Here is a 10856-nt window from a genome sequence, read left to right as displayed (position 1 = left end):
GGTCTCCCAGCAATTCACATTTTAAAAATATACATATATAGAGAGAGAACTATGTGCTATACATAGAAAGGATGGGAATAATGTAACACATTAATATTCTATACAACATAGTGGAAAATCAAAGACAATTTAGGTAGATTGACCTTTGCTGCAGCCTGATAGGCTGCTTTGTATCCCCTTCCATCCAAAGCCCCACCAATGACTTGAAATACTGACTACACTACAGGACTGTCATAAACGACATCTTCAACCATGGTCTTCCATCCTGAAATAGCAGGCTAAGAGATTGCATTTTTACTGGAATTGCATTGGCAGGGCCTTTTCATACATTTTTTTTATAAGGAGGGGGGCAGAACCCAAATGAAGCATGGTAGTAACAAGTCAGTATATACAGTGGTACCTCGGGTTAAGAACTTCAATTCGTTCTGGAGGTCTGTTCTTAACCTGAAACTGTTCTTAACCTGAAGCACCACTTTAGCTAATGGGGCATCTCGCTGCCGCTGCGCCGCCAGAGCACAATTTCTGTTCTCATCCTGAAGCAAAGTTCTTAACCCGAGGTACTGTTTCTGAATTAGCAGAGTCTGTAACCTGAAGTGTCTGTAACCCGAGGTACCACTGTAATTTTAATGGGACTTAGGTTGCAATCCTACTTCCATTTACCAGGGAGTAAGTCCTATTAAATTCAATAGTGTCTGCTTCCAAGTAGACATAGACTGCAGTCTATGTACACTGTAAGTATATCTGACCCCAATGACATATGCCTTGGCCATTGGCTCATTATTTACAAATCACGGATACCAACCATCCATAGAGAGTGTGAAGAATTCCGTTTCCTAGGGCCAGCTTTAAACTGACTGTATACAGTACTGCAATGAGTTTCAAATTGGCATCATAGCCTGGGGGGGGGGGGGAGAGAGGTTAAAGCAACACCAGGCCAAACCAAGAACTGGTTCAGGCCACACAAAACCAGTGTGAGAACACACCCTCTTTCTCAAGCTTTAATCCTATACTCTTTTTTTTTTTAACCTGAGAGTAAACTTCAGCTGAACCGATGTTACTTCGGAGGAAAAGCGCAGAGGCTTTTAGCCTGATAGTTCTTAGGGGAGGGCGAGGGCTTGCGCGCAAATCACTTTGCGCAGCTTCGCACATGCTGCTAAAACAACAAAGCCGAATGCGGAAGAATAGATCGTCACAGTTCTCGCAATCCAAATTATGACTGGTTTAAAGGGAAAGGGGGGGGCTTTCCCTGGCTTACTATTCATTTATTTGGACGCCTGCATTGGCTGGCTGCCTTCTCTCTCTTCCTCCCCTCACACGTCTTGGTCCAAACCCAGAGCATTGCCTTTAAAAAGAAAGAAAAGGGAGGGGATGGCGAGAGCGCCGCTTTCTCGGCAGCGTCTGCTCCGTTACACGGAGGGGGCCGATTCAAGCCTATTGTGTGCGGGCAGCAGCATCCCCCGCCCCGCCCCCTTCCCCATTTCAGCCTGGACCAAACCATCCCGAAGTCGAGGGGGCCCCGAGAGGCAGCGGGGAAAGGAGCATGCCAGCCCCTTGGCCCAGCCGCGCTCTCCCGAGAGCTCAAGGCCGGAGCTCGAACCGGGGCTTCTGGCTGCTTTTTGGCTAGACCCTGCGAGGCCGCCCATGGAGAAAAGGCAGCCTCGGAGCAAGGCAGCTTCTTTCCCTCGACTCCCCCTCCGCGTTGGCGAGGCAGTGGGAAGGACGGAGCTCGGCGCCGCCGCCGCAGCCAGCGGCTCTAGCTGTGGCAGCAGCAGCAGCTCGGTCGTGGGAGAGTTTCATTCAGCGCGTGGAGGGAGCCCCGCGCGCGCCGGCGGGACGGCTTAGCGGGCTGCGCTGCTCCCGCGCCCCCTCAGCGGTTCGCCGCCTCGTCTCCCCTTTCCGCGGGAGCTGGCGTCGCCTGGCCCGGGGCTTGGTATCTCTGAGGAGAGGCGCGGCAGGTAAGGGTGCTTCTGAGAGAAACGGAGAGAGGGAAGCCGGGCGCCTCGGGACCGGTGGCGGCGGAAGAATCCCGGAGGGGTGTGTGGAGAAGGGTGGCTGGCTGTCTGTCGCGCTCGTTGTCTGGCGCAGCTACAGCTCCGTCTCGTCTGCCCTCCCCAACCCCCTCACATCTCGGCTGCTCTGACTGGAGTGCCTGTGCCTTGTTTTGTTGCAATGGCCATAAGCAAAGCCAGCAAGCAATGCTGCTGCCCGTTGAAATAGCAGCAGCTGAGTCCTTTGGGAAAGTGGGGGGGGGGGGGTCGCTTGCTTTGTGCATGCGCCAGCCACCTGGACTGAGCCCTCCCCACCCCCTCTCCAAAAGGGCATTGTTTGGTCGGTTCTTCCAGTCTCTCGGAGATATTTGGGTTAGAAGCAGGAAGTGGGGGCAGGTTTTGGGGGGAGGTTGCTCGTGTAAACGGGGTTTGTACTGCAGAGAGGAGGGTGGGTTATCTGAGTGTGCGTAGAGGGAGGGTGGCTTGTTTCCTTGCAGATCTCCAGAGATGGAAGTAATTCCAGGAGAACAGCAAAAGGTTGGATACCCAGAGCTGCCAAGAGGATTCTGTTGGCTCTGCCTGGGAAGCGGAAGAGCTGTTGGTTGCTGAGATCCAGGTGCAGCAGGTCTGGTTCCAAAGTCTTGCTAGTATCACCGTTGCATCCCGAGGCTGGGATCACGTGCATACTTACTCGGGGATGCCTGAACTTGGACTGAAGACAGCCAAAGTTGGGGGGAGCTGCTTTGAACGAACATCCTCCCCGCCCCCGCCCCCGCCCCAAATAATTGCTAGTTTGCTTGAGAGCACCAGCACCACACTTGTGATGATCAGTCTCTCTTCACTTTAGGTGAGATTATTTTTGAGTAAGCATGCACAGGAATAGGCTGTATGGCTCCTGGGAATATGTAGGTTGTGAATAGTTCGCTTTTGGCATTGTGCGTGGCAGTCCTGTACAGTGGCGTAGCGTGGGTTGTCAGCACCCGGGGCAAGGCAAGTAATTTGTGCCCCCTAACCCATGGATTTGCACCCCCTAACCCGTGGATTTGCGCCCCCTAACCCTAACTCCCAGGTGTTGCGTCCGGCCGGCCCCCCCTGCACTCCCCACGCTACGCCAATGGTCCTGTACATGTTTACTCAGAAGCCATACTCATTGGAGTTTACTCCTTAGTAAGTATTTTTCGGGTTTCAGCTTTAATGTCATTCTCTCTCTCTCTCTCTCTTTCTCTCTCTCTTTATAATAGTTCAGCAGTGTTTTTGGTTGCAGTCCTAGGAACATTTACTTGGAACTGAGCACAGTGGGACTTGCTTCCAAGTAAACATCCATAGGGTTGCATTATTGGAGGACAACTGTGTTTTCACATTTGAGGTGCACCTGTTAGGTGGGAACTGGAGTTACAGTTGCAATAACTAAATTGTGTTAAGGCAGTATCCTAGACTTCTAGTAATGGCACGGATCCAGAGGAGGACTTTTCACACAGGCTTTCCTTACCTAAAACATCCATGATACATGCCTACCAAACTTCTTTGTCGTTTCATCTTAGTGCAGGTCCTTGTAATGGCAGCATGATGATCTCAGTCTCATCCATAGATTCAATATAGTGGTTAGGAGTATAAGTTGTGATGTGGGAAGTTTCTACTTAAAATCTCATCTAATTTAGAATCATATAATTGTACAGTTGGAAAGGACTCTGAGGGTCACCTAGTTCATAGGCAGGTGGCCCGTATGGGGCTCAAACTCATGACCTTGGCATTATCAACACCATTCTCTAACCACCTGAGCTAACTGAGCCCATTTGTAGTGTGAGGATAAGAATACACTAATGGCCTACTGCATAGGGCTGTTGAAATATTCAATCAGTTAGGCAACAGGTTATATACTAGAACTACTTAGATATGAATGGGCCTCATGAAGAGGGTATGTAAAATTCTTGCTTGTGGAGGCATTCTATATAGTAGGCTTAAAAACCCTTCTAGGGAATCCTGGTGTTTTTGGAGAACTTATCAGTGCATTCTTTAGCGAGAAGACCTGTAATGCTAGACAAAGTTCATTACATTTAGTCCTCCATTATTGATCTTTTTTTTCCTGAACAGTTTTGCCAGAAGATGTTGGGTGCATTTAAGGCACGTTTATGGGTTCACATAAGATAACAGTGGAACTCAAGATTTGTGGCCAGTGCCTGATGATTACAGCGCATGATCTCCTACAACAGAGATGTGGACCTGTGTCTGTCCAAGTATTGCTGAACTACAACTCCTATTATTCCTGACCATTGGTCATAACTGACTGGAATTGATGGGAGTTTTAGGTTAGCAGTATTTGGAGGGTCACAGGTTCCCCAGCCTTGCAAGTATACAGGGACTTTTTGGTCATGTGCTAATGTTCTGTAGCAAGTATGTAGTTGTATGTATTCCCAGCAGATAAGTTGATGCAGAAGAGGTTTCCTGAAGGCAGAGAGTTCTAAAACCACTGGTGTAAGAGACTCTCCATGCCCATTCGACGTGCTGCCTTGTTTGTAGAGCATCTCTTGCCCTCTGCAAAACCATTTTTCGCTGCTATCCACATGTGGGCTGCAACATTTGAATGGACCTTTTAGTAGCTTTGTGAACATGGAAGCAAAAATGTTTTGCATTTTTAAAAAAATCTCACTGGTATCAAGAAAAATTGCATTAATAAGCATTTGACTTCAGGATATGTTATGAGCAGCAAACTCAGTGGAAAAACTATTGAGCCAGTGCAAATATAAATCCAGGTTAGTTCTTCCTTACATCAAGAATTTGTCTTGGGCCTGTTGTATGTCTGAAATACTATTTTTATTTAATTCGTTGAGCAATTTTGCTTCACTTAAATGGTCCTGAGTAAGCTGCTCCTTACAGGACCATTGAAAAGCTGTTAATAAAATTTAAAACTACAACAACACTGGCCTAGAAAGATTACATATTTATGACTTGATTTTGGGGTTGTCCAATGTGCTTTAATTCTTTTATGATGAATGAATAAACACAAGGTTCCTTCCTCTAACCCAGACTTCTGTCCTGTTCCAAATCTGGTACACATCTGTCACAACACTACATGAAATTAGGCTCCTATGAGGCTAACTTTTTAAATAAAAGGTTGGTAACTGGTCAGATTTCAAAGCGATGCTCTTTCTTTTCAGAGAGGCGAACCTAGTGGGGCCAAAATGCTAAAAAGGTACATAGAGACTATACTTCCTTATATATTCTCTAGCTCTTTAGAGGTTGTTTTGTTACTGGTAGGATGTCAGTCAACTGAGCACTGGTTTCACAGTAGTCAAATATATGTCATGTATCCTTTTTATGGAAATGGCGATGTACTTTTTTTATTTGAATTATGATGTCTCCTGATAGGAAATGCAAGAACGAGAGCTCCTTGCTGCACCCTGCCACCGTCAGCTTCAGGAATGCCAGGGTCCTAAGTCTTAACCATTTGTAAAATGATCAGACAGTTGTGATGGAGGTAGCAAAGAATGAAATGGGGGCGGGGGAATCTCTTGGTTGCTACAACACTGTGACATGAAATTCCAGCAGATCAATCATGGCAGCTTGCTCCTTCATGATAGTGGAAAGGGTGGAGACTTCCTTATGGATCAGCCATAGTGGCAGAAATTATTGTGTTGCTGCTAGTGTGGAATGGAATTGGTCAGCTTGCAGAATCAACTTTCCAAGAGCCAGAAATCAGTTTCAAGCCTTCCATTGTCGTAAGACTGCTATTGGCATATCTCAGTTTTAAGTTGTGAAGAATGCCTGATTAAGACTTGTGTCAGTGAGCAGGAGTAATCAAGAGGAGGGTGGGGGATACTGATGAGAAAGGTGATGATACTGAAGCATCTGAGTTGGATAATATGAAGCAAAAATGCTTGTGTTGGCCTGATGTCTGCTTAGTGTAACCTTCACCACATTTAAAATCTGGCTTTTGCTGTGCATTCAACATGTGTGTTTCATATGCACTCTGTATATTATTTGTTTAACTTCATTTTTTAAAATAACTCTTTGGGCTCTTCCTGGGGATCCATGATGAAAACTAAGAACTCTTTATTCTCTTCAGTATTATGTACCTTTGTATTTACAGAATGTTATTGGTAATTTCCCTTAAAATAGTTAACTATTTTATTTCATGGACTTGGTTCTGTTTTTTAGGTGATGTCAGTGTCTCATGCACACTTCTATTAAGTTGATTATTTAAATACTTGTCTACTCTTTGATAATATTTGACTGGTCAATTGAGCAATATTCCTTTACCAATGAGTTGCCTGAAATCTTGTATTTCGTTTGATAATGTTATGTTCTCAGAAGCATGATAATAATTTGCCCTATGTTGAGGTGGAGAAGTAATTGATAAATCATAGTGGTTGATTATAAGATACATCCATTAAAATTTCATTTCAAGTACAAACTGTATTATTACCAGAGCAGACAGGTAACCCATTATTTTGTAGCTGGTCAAATGGAATCAAATATCTGTAAAAGCCTATTGAAAGAGAGATGTATTTCAGCTGACACGGAAAAGTGAACTGTTGATGCTTGAAGAGCATTCCATAGTTGGGCTGCCACCACAGAGAAAACTGTATCCACATAAGAAACACAATGTTTCTTATGTGGTAATGGGACATTGAGAAGCCACCCCGCTTAAGCTTCTTTGACAAAAAGGCAGGAGAAAAGTGCAGTAAAATAAATGTATAGATTGCAAGACAACAAGTTGCAGTCATATATATATCCATTTATGTTTTTAGAGCATTGTGATGTATTCAAGATCCCAGATTAAGAAAGTCTGTGCTGAGGTGTTTGCCATGCAGTGTCAGTACTCCAAGATCATGGCAGCAAAGGATTTTCTTTAGTCTTGAATCCGCAAACTTCAAAAAATCATGTAAAACCTTTAGGATGACTTTCGTGGAACAAGGTCTATTTTCACTCTCATATCTGAATGCTGGCTTTTGTACTTCCATGCAGATTCAGAAGTAAGCTTTGCATAGATGAGTGGAACATGAGATTAGGACTCTATGGAAATACTTGATGTGAAAATTAATGACCATGGTTATTGCTTTGAATCTAACCTTCAAAACCCCTATTTGCAACTCAGCTTGACGGGCAAATTCAGGCTAAACATTTTTGCATTAGTTTCTGTTGGTTTCTTTGTTACACAGATCTCTTCTTGTTGTTTTCTAGGCTAGTTTTACTCTCTAGAGTAGCAACTCCCAAACTGTGTTCCACAGGCAACTACAGTGGTACCCCTGGTTAAGAACTTAATTCGTTCTGGAGGTCTGTTCTTAACCTGAAACTGTTTTTAACCTGAGGTACCACTTTAGCTAATGGGGCCTCCTGCTGTGGCTGCCACACAATTTCTGTTCTCATCCTGAAGCAAAGTGCTTAACCCAAGGTATTATTTCTGGGTTAGTGGAGTCTGTAACCTGAAGCATCTGTAACCCGAGGTGCCACTGTAGTTGTCCACGAGCTTCATTCAGGTGGTCCACAGCATATCTGTGAAGAACAGTTACAATTTGAATTCCATAAAATTTGATGGCATTCAAATTCTGTTAAAAAATGCATTACAGTGGTACCTCAGTTTAACAACAGCCCTGTTTAAGAACGCCGCAAAACTGGAAATAGTATCCTGGTTTGTGTATTTTACCTCAGTCTAAAACAGAAACTGAACAGTGCAAGGGCACCGACGGCAGGAGGCCTCATTAGGGAACGCACGTCTCGGTTTAAGAACAGTTTCAGTTTAAGAATGGACTTCCGGAACAGATTAAGTTCGTAAACCGAGGTACCACTGTATAAGAAAATAAGAATCAATAAAAATACAATTAAAGATCATACAGCATCTAGCAAAGTGCATTACAGTTGCTACAACAGGCAGAAAACAAGGTTCTGCCAGGAACCTTAGCACTTTTCAAGTGGTTCATGGCGAAAGGAAGTTTGGGAACCACTGCTCTGCAGGAGCCAACTAAAGCATGCCTGATTTCTTTTGGCTACAGCCCATTACGTAGAAAGGATTTTCCATGTGGACATCTATGCAGCTTTGTGGTCTGTTCTGTCAACGGAAATAATGTATATTCAGTTAGAAGGAAATATAATAAGCACACAACGTATGCACATTTAACTTGTGCACATTCCGCTTTATGTGCTTGGCAAAAAACAAAGAAATAAGGGGTGGAAAGGGGTCAGTGTCTGGGGGGGGGGAGACTTTGGCAATCCCACCTGCTATTGAACCCATGACCATATGCAATTTTGGCTTTAGGCATGATCCCCAGAACTATAGTGAATGTTGAGAAATCTGTGTAGTTACAAAGAATGCCCCGCACTTATCAATATTCATATTATATTGCCATTGGTATTCTAGGTGACACCAATTGCATACATTCATCCGTATACACACACTTTCCTTTCTTCGGTTTGTGTTTACTCTTGATGCCACATGACATTTTGATCCTAAACAGTCTTACCTCTTGTTTGCTTACTATCAAATCAACTGTGTGAGATATTAAAGATTTGTATTGCAGCAAAATTAAGCATTTGCAAAAGCCTCAAAGTAATACTGATTTAAGGTAGTCTTTTAATGTCTATTCATGGCTGTTTATAGTCATAAGACTGCAAATCTATTGTTGCCTCCTTTTTATTTAATTTAATTATAAGACAAGTAGATACCATTTCTTTCTCTTCCTGCCCACAGCAAAACTCAACCTATACTTCTGCAACAAAACTGTCTTTGTTTTTATGAATCTATGAAATTGTGTAACTCCAAGAGCAATCCTTCCTTTCAGGAAGAGACTGTTCCGTTTAGGTCAAAAGTGACAAAATTAAGAACTGGTGACACAGCATTTGCTAACTCTGTAGTCTCACTGTTAGTAAAATAAAATACACCCCACTCTCAAGTTCCATGAATGCGGCTTCTGTTCCAATTCTACAGACAGAGACTCTCACCTAAGAGATCTACAGCAAACCTTCTCAGAACTAAAATACCCAGCAGATGAAGTTAGACAACAGATCAACAGAGCCAGACTGATACCCAGAGAGAACTTGCTGCAAGACAGACCCAAAAAAGAAAATAACAGAACACCTCTAGTCATCACATACAGCTCCCAAGTTCAAACAGTACAACGCATCATCAGAGATCTACAACCTCTCCTGGACAATGACAGTTCTCTTTCTCAAGCTCTGGGAGGAAGACCTTTCATTGCCTACAGACAGCCACCCAATCTTAAACAACTCCTAACCCACAATAATACTACAACCAGACTTAACACAGACACTGGCACCAGAGCCTGCAATAAACCCAGATGCCAACTTTGCTGCCACATACACCCGGACAACACCATTACTGGCCCCAACAACATCACACATACCATCTCGGGACTATTTAATTGCTCATCGTCTAACATTGTGTATGCCATCAAATGCCAACAGTGTCCTTCAGCTCTCTATATTGGACAAACAGGCCAAACCTTACGCCAAAGAATAAACGGACATAAATCTGACATCAAGAATCACAGAACAGAGAAACCAGTAGGAGAACACTTCAATCTCCCAGGGCATTCTATACAAGATCTCAAAGTAGCTGTTTTACTACAAAGGAATTTCAGAAATAGACTGGAAAGAGAAGCTGCTGAATTACAACTCATTACCAAACTTAAAACCATGAAAAGACCTGGGCTTAACAAAGACATTGGATTCTTATCTCACTATACATAACTAAACCATTTCTCACCTTCCCACCCCTTGCCTTTTCCTGTAAGACCTATTACAGTCGTTAAGAGTCGTCAACAGGCTCTCCCAGCTATCTGCCTATCTCCCATTCCCACCATCCTTCTGAGTAACACCCCTCCCCACCTTCTCACTATATAGAAGGATCTGGCAACTTCTATTTCAGTGTATCTGAAGAAGTGTGCATGCACACGAAAGCTCATACCAAGAACTAACTTAGTTGGTCTTTAAGGTGCTACTGGAAGGAATTTTTTATTTTGTACTTTTCAGTGTATAATATGCCCCCATGTATAAGACGCTCCCTGTTTTGGGGGACTAAAATTAAAGAAAATGGGGAAAGATTGCCAAAAATCACTCGCCCAACTGACGAATGCTAACAATCGTGACACCCACCAAATTGCCAAAGCCAATCCAAAGCAGCCCTTGCAGCAGACTCCATTCACCAATCACCCGTCCCCCCTTTGCACTACCCATGTATAAGAGCCCCCCCCCATTTTTAACTTTATTTTAGTGTAAAAAACCTTTGTCTTATACACAGAAAAGTACAGTATATTGAGCAAATTTTAAACGTGGGCATGCCATTGGGTTGCAACCCTGCGCCTTCTTCCACTTGCAAGAAATCCTGCTGATTATTTTTTTTTTAATGGCCACCTCCTACCATGATACTCACTGCTTGAACTGATAACAAGCTGCTGCCAATATGGGGAGGGGCAGTCATGTGAGGAGGAACATTGTGTACAGATGTGTTTGCAGCTGCTTGTTAAATATCACTGGGCACTGAGTTCTTAGTATACTGAGAAGAATGTCCATGTATGTATATTTGTAGTGATAAAAAAAATGTGCCATGAATTTAGTGTGGTTCCTTCATCCCTTTGATGTCCGTGTTTTTGGCATGTGTTTTCAGGAAAGAGACTTGTTTGATGAATCATAAAGGATTTCCTATCACTAATATATGATAATTTACAAGTTCAGATAGGATATTTATTTCTCTGGAGCCAATGAATGTTCCTTACTCTCTTCTCACCCCCCTCAAAAAAAAAAAATTGTCTAATTCTGACTTCTTTTATTTTTCATTGAGAAACCAATGAATCCAAATCCTTAATATATGGGACTGGTGTTTAAGGCTGCAGTCCTACAAACACATTGTGAGTT

The 10856-nt window shown here is 43.5% G+C and overlaps 1 protein-coding gene across 1 annotated transcript in view; it reads left to right on the top strand.

The window, feature by feature from the left end:
- Positions 1-1281: 1281 nt before the first annotated feature.
- FAM110B (family with sequence similarity 110 member B) overlaps positions 1282-10856 on the top strand; it is a 76967-nt gene continuing 67392 nt past the window's right edge. Inside the window, exon 1 of the mRNA XM_083517982.1 lies at positions 1282-1955. The gene's annotated coding sequence lies outside the window, so the exon portion shown is untranslated. The remainder of the gene's footprint in view (positions 1956-10856) is intronic.

The sequence above is a fragment of the Podarcis liolepis genome (genome assembly GCF_965112155.1).
Source record: "Podarcis liolepis genome assembly, chromosome: 8".
NCBI lineage: Eukaryota > Metazoa > Chordata > Lepidosauria > Squamata > Lacertidae > Podarcis > Podarcis liolepis.
Note: the sequence above shows the minus strand (reverse complement) of the source record. Positions and strands in the feature narration are given on the sequence as shown.